Source organism: Grammomys surdaster, unplaced genomic scaffold (assembly GCF_004785775.1).
Source record: "Grammomys surdaster isolate TR1022 unplaced genomic scaffold, NIH_TR_1.0 717, whole genome shotgun sequence".
Lineage (NCBI taxonomy): Eukaryota > Metazoa > Chordata > Mammalia > Rodentia > Muridae > Grammomys > Grammomys surdaster.
Window position 1 is genome coordinate 233,718 of NW_021605136.1, and position 1,503 is coordinate 235,220.

The following is a 1,503-nucleotide window of genomic DNA, read 5'->3' on the forward strand; positions in this document are numbered from 1 at the left end:
ATTATGAATAAAGCTGCTATGAGCATAGTTGAGCAAGTGTCCCTGTGATATAGTGGGTTTGCTTTGAGGTATATGGCCAGGACTGATTTAGCTGGGTCCTGGTGTAGAACAATTCCCAATTTTCTAAGAAATCACTCTGGATTTGCAAAGTGGTTGTACAAGTTTGCACTCCACCAACAATGGAACAGTGTTTCTCCTTCTTCAACATCCTTACCTGCATGTGCTGTCACTTGAATTTTTTTTTATCTCAACCATTCTGACAGATGTAAGATAGAATCTCTGAGCAGTTTTGATTTGCACTTCTCTGATAACTAGGAAAATGTACATTTCTTTAAGTGCTTCTTGGTAACTCGAGATTCCTCTGTTGTGAAACCTGTAATTTGGACAGGCTATGTAACTACCCCAAGAGTAGTAGAGGTGGGGGTCACAAGACAACATCCACAAAGGCATGTAGGCCCAGAACAAAGAAGGAACAATCCGTACTTCTGTCATTCTCCAGATTCACTTGTCCAGCCACCCATAAACATCAAGTGAATTTATAACCAAACATGACCTATGAATGTTGTTTACCAAATATGCCATCTTAAACTAAATCCACGGTCTAAAACTTCCTGTCAACAACTCAAAATCCATAAAACTCTGATATCATCCTTGGGGAATTTCTCTGTGATTGCTTTTTTTTTGGGCAACCCCATGCCATCCTGTCCTGAAAGATTCTCTATCAATCTTACGCTTTTGTTAAAGATACCTCTTTTAAAGCACTTCTCCTATTTTAAAGGAAATGCTATATTCTTCACATAATATTAACTAACCTATAGGTTACTGTTTATCTTATTAGTATTGGTATATATATATATATATATATATATATATATATATATATATATAATGTGTGTGTGTGTGTGTGTTTCTAATCCATGCGGAAGATAGAGGTTTTTAGATTATATGGAAATAGAATTACAGATGGTTCTGACCGATGACATGGTGCTGGGAACAAACTAGGTCCTGTACAAGAGCAGTAAGTGTTCTTTAACACTAAACAATTTCTCTCATTCCTGTTACATTGTTTTGAATATATGTTTATTTATTCTCTCACCTCAAGTCATGGATCCTGACCTTTAAATATCTTCTCCAAATATACTTCTTTCTTGAAGGCTTATTAATCCTCTTTATCCTGGGAATATTTTCATTAAGTATGAGAGTCCTGTAAAGATTTCTTTTGCTCTAATACAGACTAGATTTTCAGGAACATTAGCCTCCACTAACTAACTGTGGAATGAAATGTGTCGTGTCTGGGAACTCTCACATAAGTTTTTGGATACCTGGAGATATGTTTAGATACCAAGTGATTCAAGATTACTCATTTCTCTTCCTTTAGAGTGTGAATGTTACTGCTTGGTACAAAGCTGATAAGCTTGCTTGAATTCCACTGCCAGTTGAGTCATTAATTTAAATCTCTCTCTCTCTCTCTCTCTCTCTCTCTCTCTCTCTCTCTCTCTCTCT